The 13525-nt window shown below is 39.7% G+C and overlaps 1 protein-coding gene across 1 annotated transcript in view; it reads left to right on the top strand.

Annotated features, from left to right (window-relative positions):
* The window catches only part of UAP1 (UDP-N-acetylglucosamine pyrophosphorylase 1), a 41827-nt gene extending 36830 nt beyond the window's left edge, over positions 1-4997 (top strand). The window contains exon 12 of the mRNA XM_034667238.1: positions 71-4997. The gene's annotated coding sequence lies outside the window, so the exon portion shown is untranslated. The remainder of the gene's footprint in view (positions 1-70) is intronic.
* Positions 4998-13525: the final 8528 nt, after the last annotated feature.

Below are 13525 nucleotides of genomic sequence, written 5' to 3'. Positions count from 1 at the left end.
CTAAATTTATTTTTTGTGCTAAGGTGCAGGTAGTATGTCTAGCATATTTTCTCTTTTATTTCAATAACAGCCCAGTTTTGCTGTTGTTGTCCATTCCGTTTCTCAAAAAGACTTGTGAGGTTTGAGTTCTCCATCAGAACAAACTCCGGATGGATCGTGAGGACAGAACCACAGGGTGGTAGCCCCTGAACGGTACGCTTCATTTCCTTTTTTCTGGACCTTCACCTGCAGTTTCCCCTCTCCCCGTCTTTAAGCTCATACCAACACCACGAAGGGGAGGACGGGCGGCATGGGATGGGGGTCGTGGCTTTGCTGGAGAGGAGCAGTGGCCCAGGCACACTGCGTCCAGTGAGGCTGGAGAGTCTGGGAGCCTTGGGGCCATGAAATTACGAGGTGGCAGCATGATGCACCTTCAGGAGTCCTTGTTAAATAATCGTTCTAATTTGGAAATACAGAATTGGGTAAAGTGGTTATAAAATATGAATTAGAATCATTTGACAGCAGTGCAGTAGAATTTACATGAAAGTTAATAATAATCTTTGAGTCTGGTCGAAATCATCCTTGCAAATGTGTCAGGAGCTTTACTGATAGTCACAAATGAACGTATATTTGATTTTTGTCCCCCAGTTTCCCTCTTGCTTCTTGAAATTGATCCAGTGTTGACATCTATAAAGGAATTACTAGGGACACTTATAGGAAGATGAACAAAAAGAATTTTACTTTCTAATTTCTAGCCCTTCTCTCCCCCAAAATTTGGGCCATTATTGGCAACAGTGTGGGTTCATTGCTAACCCCAACTTACTATTTGCGGTGTTTCCTCTTGATGATTCATCATGGTACGGTCAGATCTCAGTTATTCAGGTAAAATGAGGCAAGGAAAAATGCATAATCCAAGAGAGTGACTGAAACACAAGTCATTCTGTTGGCTTGGAAGTCTGTTTTCCTACTGGCTGAGACTGATGCTTTTGCATTTCATGGCCCTCTCAAGAGCTCCAGTTTAGGAAAGGCATGTTGGGAAGTGATGGGGTGAGTCAGCCAATGAGGGCCGAGTGCTGATCAGGTGCCCAGCCCTCTGGGCACACAGAGCCCTCTCCTTACACAGCTTGCATTCTGGTTCAGGGGATAAAATGAACCCACTTAAACAAGGCAAAGATAATTTAGTACTAAAATGTAAGGAATCAAGTTCAGTGGAAGTTAAACAAAGGTTATCATTATGAACTGGAGTTTGGTAAAGCAGAACTTCTCAACAAAGAACCCTGTCATTTTGAGAGTAGAACTAAACTACTATGCCTTTCTCAAATTAGGGTCAGAGGTTTATGTTCTAACAAAAAAAAAAATACCTTAATAATTCTAACATGTATTATGAAAAACCAGTGAGGTTTTGACTAATCAGAACCATGTTTTGCTCATAGTAAGCTCTCAAATAATTTAACTCTGATCTGTTGGATTTAGTTGCCTTAAAATCATGTGTATTATGATTCAGATGCGGATTATTAAAGGGAATTTGGTTATTGTGGGGAGAAGGAGTTACTTAGCTGCATCAAATTTGCCAGGTGATGCCCAGGTTGTGGGGTTAATGAGCAGACCTGTAACAGTGATTTTTCTGAGTGTGTTCCCCTGACCGGGTACATCAGTGTCACCTGGAATCTTGTTAGAAACGCACATTCTCAGAATCCTTGCATCACACATTTGTGGGTGAGGCCTAGAAACTTGTGTTCACATGAACCTTCCAGGTGATTCTGATGCACATCAAAGTTTGGGAACCACTGCTCTAAGAAGGCCAATCAAAAGGTCAGGGATGTTACAAAAAAAGAGAACATACACTAGGGGGAAAAAAAGAGGCCAGTGTTCCTGAAGCCAGGAATAGGGTAAGATGGAACCAAATAGGTATGTCTTATGTGAGCTTTACTCTTTGAAATACCGAGGGAATGGTACTGATGTTAGCAAGAGGGAATATGGCACTGGCAAGACCTGACCAGGATGGTTGGAATTTCTGGGACAATGGTTTCTAAACCCTTTGGAGTCTCTGGATCACTTGGAGAGATTAAAACAAACACACACTCCCGTTCTAGGGATGGTGATTCTCAGTCTGGTGAAAGCCCGAGTAGCTAATTTTCTAAAAAGCACTAGATGATTCCAGAGGGCAGCTAGGAGTGAGAATCATGACGTGGTTTAGAAATCAGCAGAGATACCTGGGTGGCTCAGTTGGTTAAGCGGCTGCCTTCAGCTCATGATCCCGGGGTCCTGGGGTCATGTCCTGCATCAGGCTCCTTGCTTGGCAGGGAGTCTGCTTCCCCCTCTGCCTGCCACTCCCCCTGCTTGTGCTATTTCTGACAAAGAAATAAATAAAATCTTAAAAAGATAAATCAGTCAAGGACGAGGGGAAAAGGAGTTTGGATGTATTCTGGCTTTGAAAAATCAGACAAGGGAGGCAAAGAGTGAAGAATATTTCACTTGAGAAGAATAACACAGACAGGAAAGGCAGCTGGGGCCTGGGAACACACATTCTGGGGATGATTCCATTTTGCAAAGAGCTCAGACTGCTAGAAAGAACCCCCCTAATTGGGCTCTTTCTAAATTGTATCCCCTCTGATTCGTAGCATTTCCTAAAGCTAGAGTGAGGGTGGTAGGGGAAAAGAGAAAGTTAATGAATAATGTGGTTTATAAATAGGAGTTTCAGGCTGAATGAGAAATAAAAAGGAAAAATGATGTGGTAAGGTGATGGCGTTATGGCTGGGTTTTACAAAACTCTGTATTTCATAAATTTTTGGATGATGCATTCGTAGTAATTTTATGATAAAAAGTTGTATCTTTTGTAAAGGCTCAAAGGATAAGTAAACCAAGGGTAGTCACGTTAACCAGTTAGGTGCAGCCTCGAGAGAACTTTCAGGTAAAGTTGGCTCTGGTGAGGTGGTGGAGGGAGGGGAACACAGATGTACCTTCAGATAACAGAATGTGGACAGGGCACCATTGGAGTGGCAGGCAACGTGGTCTTCGTACGCTGTTATCTCAGACTGTGGCCGTTACTTGGCGTGTCCTCAGTAGTGACCTATGATCATGTCTTCATTTGGAGGGACGTACAAAGCAAATATACTGTATGAATTCTAGGTAATGTGCTTTGAGAGAAAGCCTTTCTGCAGGAGGCTTAGCAGGAGTCCTCTGGTGGAATATAGGAATTGAGGATTACATTACGCCCTCTTAATGATGAGAGGCCTAAGAGGCTTGCCAAAAGCTCAGTGAGTCAGTGGTGACACCAAATATGTTTATATAGACAGTGTTTTCAAAGTTCTGAACCAAGTTAGAAGGACAACGTAAGAACAGAAAGTCTATTATTATAGTTTCGTGACTCACTGTTTCCACATGAGCTCTCTTATTTCTATCTCAGTGATTCTACTTCTCAGAAAGTGTTCCTTTTCAGATTTTCTTCTAGTGGGCAAAGTTTTCTTTTGTGTTGTTTTGTTTTACAAAATGATGTTTGGAACTCATAATGTATATATTTTATACAGCAAAATATAAAGTAACATAGGTAATGTGTAGGAGATTGAAATGAGACTTGATAAATTTCCTTCTAAAGCTTAAAATTTCTCCTAATTTATATACTTCTAAAAGGTCTGAAATGTGACAAAGAGATTAAATCTCATGAACATAACATAGTGCGTATCAAGTAAAGATAGCTGTGGCCCTTAGCCATGTGGCCCTTAGCCATGTGCCAGGCGCTGTTTGAAGCACTTCATCTACATTGTCTCATTTAATCCTTATTAACCTTCCTATGAGGTATGAACTGTTATTGGCTGGTCTGTAAACTAGTAAGAAGCTGAACTGGAAATGGAACCCAAAGTCTGAATCCAGAGACCTATTCTTTTTCATTTTTTTATTTAAAAATTTCTCTTAAAAATTCTGTTCTCTCTACACAGTAGTAGAGAACAGAATAATGACCTGTTCTAACAGTTAACATCGTCTAATCCTGTTTCATATACTTCTCACCTCCAATGCCCCCATGGAATTACTTTATAATCAGTTCTGTGTGTTGGATATAATACTGCAGTATACATCTAAGATAGAATCGTGATGTGTGTGTGTGTGTTGTGTGTGCGTGTGTATACACACAACTTATAAAACCTTAATAATTAATGATTCTTTAATATCTGCCATGCGCTGAATGTTTGTGTCCTCCCCCCATTCATATGTTGAACACTAACCCTCAGTGGGACAGTATTAGGAGGTGGGGGGTCTTTGGGAGGTCATGAAGGTGGAGTCCTCATAAATGGAATCAGTGTCCTTATAAAAGAGACCGCAGAGAGCTCCCTTATTGCTTCCACCATTTGAGGACACGGTGAGATGATGACCATCCATCTGTGAACCAGGAAGCAGACACTCACCAGACATCAAGTCTCCAGTGCCATGATCTTGGACTTCCCAGCCGCCGGGACTGGGAGAAATAAAGTTCTGTTTAGAAGTCACTCAGTCTGTGGTGTTTTTGTTATAGCAGCCTGAATAGACTAAGATGTCATCTAATAAGATCCAGCAAGTGTTCAGATGTCCCCGAGTGTCAAATTTCTTTTTAATATTGATTCATTTGAATCAGGTTTTAAAGTCCACTTACTGCATTGACTGTTGTGTCTGTTAAATGTTTTTTAACCCGTGCCCGTCCTCCTTTTTTTTTTTTTTTTTAATATATTTAATTCTTTGGAAAAAACTGGTAATTCTTCCAGTCTTATTTTGTAGATTTTGGATTTCATTTCCACGTTAACAGTTTCCTCCATCTTCCATATTTCTTGAAAACTAGTTGTGTCTGAGGCTTGATCAGATTCAGGTTCATTTTTTTCCACATAAGAGACACTTTATAGAAGGTTCTGGGTATTTCCTATTGAATCTGACTAGAAGGCATGTAAGTGTCTTTGTGGCATGAAGATTGATTTTTTTTTTTAAGATTTAATTTACAGAGAGCATGAGTAGGGGGAGGGGCAGGCTCCCGCTGAGCAGGGGGCCTGACACAGGGCTCAATCCCAGGACCCTGAGATCATGACCTCAGCTGAAGGTAGACACTTAACCAACTGAAACACCCAGAAGCCCTTGTAATTAATTAATTAATTATAATTAATTTTAAAAATATTACTATGATGGTTAATTTTGTATGTCAACTTGGTTGGGCCATGGTGCCCAAATATTTGGTCAAACATTATTCTAGATGTTTCTGTGGGGGCTTTTGGGTAAGTTTAACAATTGTTGGGTTTTTGAATAAAGCAGATTGGCCTTCACTATGTAGGTGGGCCTTGCCCAATCAGTTGAAGACCTTAGTAAAACAGACTGACTTCTCCTGGACAAGAAGGATTTCTGTTAGCAGATGGCCTTTGAACTTAAATTGCCACATTGGCTCTTCCCTGGGTCTTCAACTTGCTGGGCTACCGTGCACATTTTGGACTTAATCAGTCTTCATAATTATAGGAGTTAATTCCTTAAAACAAATTTCTATATACCCACATCCTATTGGTTCTGTTTCTGTGGAGCTTAAGGGAAACATCAGAACTTCCATTTCTAATGAAGATGGAATAAACAGAGACTAGATTTGCCCCTCCCATCTGAAACAACTGATAACCAGATAAACAATGGTACTGAAGACATTGGACATCAAGCAATGAAGGTCTGTGATCCCTGGAAGACGGGGCACAAAGGAAGCAAGCCCTATGGCTGTCCGAGACTGCTGCCTGAAGAGAATTTTCAGGCCATACCACAGCACAGAAGAATCCGGAAATATCTGTTCGTCTCCCTGAGTTGAGAGGATGGAGCCTAGGAGCTTGGGGAAGCCAAGGTGGTTAGAATTCATAGGGTAGCATACTAGAGAAGAGAGAGGGGCATGAAGAAAAGGCTGGAGATCTGCAAAAGCACCCTTTTGAATATTCAGTTGAGTATGATCAGCATACATGTGTGTAAAGAAATTTGATTCCACATATGAGTGAAATCATGTGACATTTGTCTTTTTCTGTCTGAATTGTTGAATCACTAAATTGTGTACCTAAAAATGGGATATTGTATGTCAACTGTACTTTAATATAAAAATAAAAAATGGTGAAAAACAAAACACTTGAGGCTGAGGAAAGAATTGTCTGAAAAGATTGAACCGTGTCTGGAGTGGAAAACCTCATAATTCACAGCGTATTGGATAGAGTACCAAGAAGGGACCTGCCTAGACTAAATGCAGTTCTTGTCCAACCTAAAAGCTTAAAAGCAATACCTGAAAGTATCAAACTGTTTCTGTGCAATTTAATGGTGTCTATTATTTTTTTTTAATTGCTGCATACTACACATTTATTTTCTTACAGTTTCTGGGGAATAGTAATCCAAGGAATGGCTTAGCTGAATGGTTCTGGCTCAGGTTCTCCCAAGGTTGCAATCAGTCAGCCAAGATGGCAATCATCTGTAGGTTTGACTAGGGCTAGAGAATCTGATGCTAATCTCACTCATATGGCTGTTGGCAAAGGCCTTAGTGCATTTACCATGTGGGCCTCTGCATAGGGCAGCTCATGACATGGAAGCTGGGTTTTCTCAACATGAGTGATCCAAGCAAGAGAGAGAGCAAGCAAGATGGAAGCCACAGTGTTTTTTACAAGCTAATGTGTCAGAAGTGACATAGCTCCTCTTCTACAATATTGTATTTGTCAGCTCAAGGAAGGCAGAGATCATTAGGCTGATCATCTTAGAGGCTGTCTACCACAAACAGATGTGAAATTCTTTAAAAAATTTTAGTAAATCAAATCCAGTGATCTTTAAAATGGATGATGTATTATAATAAAGTGGAGTTTATCCTAGAAATGCATGGTTGGCTTAACATTTGAAAATTAACTAATGTAATTCATCATATTAATAGACTAAAAAAGACAAATTGCAAATTCAGAAAACGCATTTTACAAAATCCAACATTCATTCTTGAAAAGTTCACTGTACTAGGATAGAGGGGTAAATGTGATAAACAAATACCATGTATGTAGAACCTGCAGCTTAATATCACACTTAATGGTGAAAGTGTGATATTATACTATACTCTTCCCCCTGCAATGAGGAACAGGGCGGTATGTCTGTCCTTGCTCCTTCTATTCAATGTTGTATGGAAGCTTTAGCCAGTGCAATAAGGCAAGAAAAAGATATACAAGGCATCCAGATTGGAAAGGAAGAAGTAAACCTGTCTTTATTTGAATATGACATGATCAACCACCTAGAAAATTCTGTGGGATATACATAAAAGTTATTAAAACTAGTAAGTTGGTTTAGCAAGGTTGTAGGATACAATATCAATATACAATAATTGTATTTCTATATGCTAGCAACAGAGATCGAAATGTAAAAAAAAACAATATTATGTATAATGTCAGAATACATGAGATACTTATGGATAAATCTGACCAATATGAAAGACCTGTATATTAAAAACTACAAATACTGCTGAGTGAAATTACAGAAACAAGTCAGAAGATTCAGTGTTGTTAAGATGTAAATTCTTCCCAAATTGATCCATAGATTCAACTTAATCCCAATTACTATCCATCCCAGCAGCCTTTTTCCCCCAGAAATTAGCAAGAAGATTCTAAAGTGTATGTGGAAATGTAAAACCTCAACAACTTTGAAGAGGAAGAACAAAGGTGGAGAACTTATGACTGAGTCTAAGTCTTACTGTAAAGGTAGAGTAATCAAGGTAGTATGGTGTTGATGACAAGGTGGTCAGTAGGACAGAAAAGAGTCTAGAAATAGACATCATATATAGTCAATTGATTATCAGTGACGTGCTGAGACATTTCAGTGGAGAAAGGACAGTCTTTTAATGATCTTGGAACGATTAGATATCCATATGTAAAAAGGTGAAATTTCATCTATTCTTTGTCCTGTTTATAAAAATTAACTCAAAATGGATTATAGACCTAAATGTAACACCTGAAACTATTGAAACTTCTGGAAGAAAACAGAAGAAAATCTTGCGACCTGTGATTAGACCACAATTTCTTAGCTATAGCACCAAAAGCATAATCCATAGAAGAAAAAAATAAAAATTTGTTAAAACTAAGGACTTCTGTTCTTTAATAGGCACTGTTAAGAGAATGAAAATACAAACCATAGATTGTTAGAGAAAGTTTGCAAATCACATATCTGGTAAAGAACTTGTTTCCAGAATACATAAAGAGCTCTCAAAACTCAATAATAAGATAACAACCTTATTTTAAAAATGGATAAAAAGCTTGAACAGATACTACACTGAGGCAGATATATTATTGATAGCAAATAAGCACATGAAAAGGTGCTGAGCATCATTAGTTATTAGGCAAGTGGGAATGAAAACCATAATGAGGTACCACGACATTATCTATTAGAACTGACCATACCAACAGTTGGCAAGGATGTGGAACTCTTATACATTGCTGATGCCAATCAATATAAAATGGTGCTGCCATGCTGGAAAATAGTTTAGCAGGTTCCTAAAAAGTTACATAAATTAAGCCTATTGCTCACCAATAATGTTGGAAGGAAGAAGTCAGACACAAATGAGTACACACTATACTATTCCATTTATATATGATGATCAAGAATTAGCAAAGTGAGTCTGGTGAAGAAGGTCAGAATAGTATTATCTACAGAAGGGATATCTACTGAGTTACGAGTACAAGGGAGCCTACTGAGTGCTGGAAATGCTCTATATTTTGACAAGTGGTGGTTACAGATGGGCATGAATTTGTGAGAATTCAAACTGAACCCTTAAGATTTGTTCATCTCACTCTTTGAAGTTATACATCAAGAAGGAAAATAGGTATTTGACTCTCCTCTGTAGTTGAAGTTTTAAAATACATTTAAAAATAACCCATTGATCAAAGAGAAAGTTTAAATAACTTAACCTATGATTCCATAACTTAGTAGATGGCACAGTAGGGATTAAAATCCCATCAATCTGATTCTAAAATCCATGCTTTCACTTACTATGCTCAGCTTCCCGGCCTTCCTCCTCCTGACCCCAGCAACATTCTGAAAAATGCTGTATCCACAAACTATAGCTTTTGAATGAGAAAAGGAATGAAATAGTTGTGTGCTGCAAGTCTTACGCTATCAAGATGGAGGAGGAGTGGAAACAGCTAATAACGAAGGGAGAGCAGTTGCTTTCAGTGAACTTCACAATTAGCAATTCAAGTGAAAGGCAACTTGGTAAGAGATTGGTTTGGCCTGCAGGCCCAGAGGAGGAAGGGTCGTAAGCACCACAGAGAGAGACCAGATGATGATCAGAACCAGATGCCTGTCACCAGGGTCATGCTCAAGTTAGTGTGAAATAAGGGGAATTGCGACAAGGTTATGCAACACCAGCCCCAAGTCAATTAGTGTTCTTGAGCCTACACTGTATTTCCTTTTTATTTATAGGAAAGTGTGTGTGTGTGTGTGTGTGTGTGTGTGTATACTTGCAGAGAATACCAAAGAGCAGTTCTGGGAATAACTAATCAACAAATTGGGCTATATTTAGATAAGCATAATTGTTTCAGTGGAAAACTTTTTCTCATACTTTTCTCCCTCCCTTTATTATATTCTCAGCACACATCTGTCCACTGTTCATAAAAGACATACTGAGGGGCAGTGCGTTTGGCAGGCTGCATTTGATACTGGTCAGTCTCGGCAGAGAAAAGGGCCCCGAGGACACTAAATTCTACTCAATCCCATTTATTGAGCTGTGCGGAAGTGGGATGGGAATCTTGATAACTTGCTTCTGGAGATTGAAAAGAAAAAGATACAACTGACAATCTGTGCCTTGGGTTGCAGGTGGTAGTTGGAAACTCTGCCGCTGCAGAGAATAAAGTTGTGACCAACTGCTTTGCCTAGTGGTCTATTCTCAGAGAGAGGAGAGTATCCAAATGGCGATCAAATGAAAGACCCCTAGTACTGGGTTGACTAGCTTCTACTAGGAAAGAGCTCTTTTTGCCTCACCCTTTTATCCTTGTATCCATACAGTGGCACTCCAGGGCACTCGTTTCTGGAGCTGTCTGGAGTCCTTTGGAATGTGGCAGCAGCCCTTGGCCCCCAGAGCATTCTACCTTAATCTGCCCTGCTGCTGTTGGGGGCGGAGGGGTGGGGGGAGCTGGAGTGAGCTCCACTTGACAGTAAGGATGAGGTCATATCTGAAGCCCTGGAGCAGAATGTATTTGCTTAAGCAGATTATTATGTCTTGATTTCTCACTTAGTTTCTGAGTACATTATAGCTAGTTCCTGTGAGTCAGCTGCCTCCCTGGGGGGCTTGTCCTGGATGTCTGTAGTTGCTGGAGGCTTTTGCAGCCTTCCTGGTAGGGTTGTTTCTGTGCAGTAGAGGGCAGCAATTTCAAATGCTCAGGCTTTCGGACAAAACTGGGAACTGGAGGTTCTAGAATGTTGGGATATGTATGTTTACCCCGTAGTGCCAGCAAGAAGGCTCCATGAGCCCACTTCCCACTCTAGATCAACATTTCTGGAGTGGTCCTGCCCCAGCTTGGCCCGCACAAATGTATCCTGTTTTCACCACCTCCCAAGTGCAGAAGGCCTAAGCAATCACTTTGTCCAAGCATTTCATTTTACAGATGAGGCAGCCGAGGGCCAGAGAGGAGAGGTGACTGCCTCAAAGTCACAGTGCTAGTTAGTGACAAAGTTCAGGCTAGGTTCTAGGTCTGAGCTGGAGTTAGAATTTAAGGGTCATTAATTTATTGAGAATAATTAAAGGTATGGATAAAATGGTAGAGATGATAGAGTAAGATAAGGATGGGCACGGTCGGTCAGGGCCCAGGAGCAAGTCCTAGAAATAGCGCCAACAGTATGGATTATAGAAATTAGTGAAACTTTGTGTGTGTGTGTGTGTGTGTGTGTATGTGGCTTTTAAAGCGTCTGCCTTCGACTCAGATCATGATCCCAGGGTCTTGAGATCGAGTCCCGTGTTGGGCCCTTTTCTCATCGGGGACCCTGCTTCTCCCTTGACCTGTCACTCCCCCTGCTTGTGCTCTCTCTCTCTCTCTCTCGGACAAATAAGTAAATAAAATCTTCAAATTCTTGTAGTTTTTTCTTTTGGTATTTATTTCCATATTTTCATATACATGTATTTCTATATATATAGTCTTTGATTTACTTATTTGTCAGTTTTAGGCATTGTTAACTTTCTGTACAGTGGTTAAGGGCTTAGCTTTCTAATACCTTCTCTTACTTACCACCTCCCTTCCCCTTTCTAATAAGGGGAATGATTGTAGCACAGTAGTTCATCAAATCAATATTAGCATTTGCAGTATTATAATATACATCCCACAATTGCTTCAGATAGTATACTATGATTATGCTTTCTTTTATATACAACCTTTTGTTTAGAGTTAATTTCCTCATTTTTTTCTACTTGCTTAGCTTTCTATTTGCCTGCTGCTATTTTATGCAAATGCTCCAAATGATCTGTCAAATGCAAAGCAGTTGTGTTTTCAAAATGTTTGAACACAGCAGACATCCCTTCCGGCCCTGTTCTCCCCCATAGACTGGGTGTTCTCTAAGTCTGTTTCATGGCTTTTGTTCAGGTTTTGTCTTTGATGGCTTTACTATTTTGGATTCTCTGCACGTCTTCTTCACTGGCTCACTCCCTTGCAGTGATGGAGAACATACTCCAGTACCTTTGGAAATAAGGGTAAATGACACATGGATTTATTGAGCCCTTGCATACTTTAAAACATTTTTATTTACTGCCACGCTTGATAGTTTGGTTGGGTACAGTCTTCTAGGTTGAAAAAGATTTTCCTGCATATTTGGAAGGCATTGGTTTATAGTTTTCCAACTTCCAGTATGGCTGTTGAGAAATCTAATGTAAGAAGAACCTCTGTGTGTATTATTTTCGCTCTATAAGCTTTGAGGTTCTTTTATGTCTATTCTGATTTCATGATAAAATTCCATAGCATGAGGCAGTTCTCATTAATTTTTTTGGCTTCTGGGCGATGCTTTCAAACTTGGGATTTGTGTCTTTCAACTCTAGGAAATCCTCTGTTATTTATTTGGTAAATTCTTCCCCTTCAATCTTCTTGCTCGCTTTTTTTTTTTTTTTTTGTAACTCTGGTGAGATCTTGGACCTGCAGAATTTATTTTCTAATTTTTTTAAAAGATTTTATTTATTTGTCAGAGAGAGAGAGAGAGAACAAGCACACAAGCAGGGGGAGCGACAGGCAGAGGGAGAAGCAGGCTCCCTGCTGAGCAAGGATCCTGACGTGGGACTCGATCCCTGGATGCTGGGATCATGACCTGAACTGAAGGCAGACACTTAACCAACTGAGTCACCCAAATATCCCTTATCCTCTAATTTCTCATGTTTCCCAATTACTTTTTCTTTTTGTTCTCTTTGCTGGAGGATTTCCTTATATTTCATTTACAACCCCCTTTTCCTGAAAATTTTTTTAAGTCTTGTCTATCCCATTTATAGAAATTCTTCCTTAACCACTTATGCTTCTTTTTAAAATATAACATCCAGTTCTGACTTTATGTATAGTGTCACTCCTCAGCTTTCATCCACAACAACAAAACTTATCTTGAAGGTTTTGTGTGTTGTGGAGGAGCCCTTTGTTTCGTCCCTGCCTGCTTGGCTGTGCGGGGCTTGTCAGTCCTACTTCTTAAGGGCCCCGTGGGACAGTGTGGCGCACTTCTCATCCATTTCTCCCTGTGCAGGCACTTTAGTTTTAATGAAACTCTAGCTCTACTAAATGAGTTAACTATGTTGAATAGTCATCCAAATCCTCAATCTAATTTATCTTGCTAAAGTTTGTTGAAATCCTTGTTCACTGGGCTTCCTTTCCCATGTGGTCAACCCACCACATTTAATTAGGAAGCATTGTGTTTGTATTTTAGCAGTAGATGGAACTTTAAGTCAGAGAAAGAATTCTTATTCATGCATTTTCAGAAATAATAAGAGATTTGTGTGTGGGTGGGTGGGTGTGGGGAGTCTGTAAAGAAATCTTTATTGAAAACACAACAAGACAAAACGAAACCTTTTTGTCTGCTGCCTCTTAGTTTAGAAGGAAAAAGAGTGTCTTTTCAGAGAGACCAGATGAATGAGTGAGAGCAGTTTGACTCAGAGAGGAATTAGGAGTGAATTATATATGAAGAATGCCATATGCCACCTTTCTAAGAAAAAAAATTTTAAGTACAAACTAAATTTCTTTGTTGAGAAATATTAAGGGGTAACATGCTAGTCATAACATTTGAGAAGATAAGTTAATTTTTATACTCATGGGAAAATAGAAAGGTGTTAAAAAATACCTTTTCAGTAGCAACTGCAAAGTGATTATGGTGGCTGTAAGATCTTGAGTGGTCCCAGAATTGAGACAAAGATTAGAGTCTTTTTAAAGCTATAAAGAAAGCAAAAATGTGGATACATGAAACTTATAAAAGTATAGTAGACCCAGTAGCAATAAGCACACCCAGTACCCGGATCTTGGTTTCCAAATACCATTCCCTAGGGTTCCTTGGATAATCAGCTGGTGCTGTGGCTGGGGCAAGGAAAACACGAATGAGCGTGGAG

This window comes from Ailuropoda melanoleuca, chromosome 8 (genome assembly GCF_002007445.2).
Source record: "Ailuropoda melanoleuca isolate Jingjing chromosome 8, ASM200744v2, whole genome shotgun sequence".
Taxonomy (NCBI): Eukaryota; Metazoa; Chordata; class Mammalia; order Carnivora; family Ursidae; genus Ailuropoda; species Ailuropoda melanoleuca.
This window is presented reverse-complemented; position numbering and strand designations above follow the sequence as displayed.